We start from the raw sequence: 273 nt of genomic DNA, 5'->3' as shown, positions 1-273 counted from the left end.
CCACCTGTCCCCTGGTCGTTTCCTTCCTGCCACCTGTGACCGTGGAGGAAGGTGCCAGCACCTGAGGCTAACCTACCTGGTGGAGAGCCCGTGGCCACCGGCCTTTCCGGGGACCCACCCCTCATCCCCTCCCCGTCACCCACTTCCCTGCACTGGGCCAGAAACCTGGCTGTCCTTCGCCGGTGACTACGTGTCGCAGTGCCTTCAGAGTCCCCACCTCCGTGCCCTCCTCCTGCCTCACTCCATGGGGTGCCAGGGGACGTTGCGTTATTT

Source organism: Rousettus aegyptiacus, unplaced genomic scaffold (genome assembly GCF_014176215.1).
Source record: "Rousettus aegyptiacus isolate mRouAeg1 unplaced genomic scaffold, mRouAeg1.p scaffold_m13_p_9, whole genome shotgun sequence".
NCBI classification, from domain to species: Eukaryota; Metazoa; Chordata; class Mammalia; order Chiroptera; family Pteropodidae; genus Rousettus; species Rousettus aegyptiacus.
Note: the sequence above shows the minus strand (reverse complement) of the source record.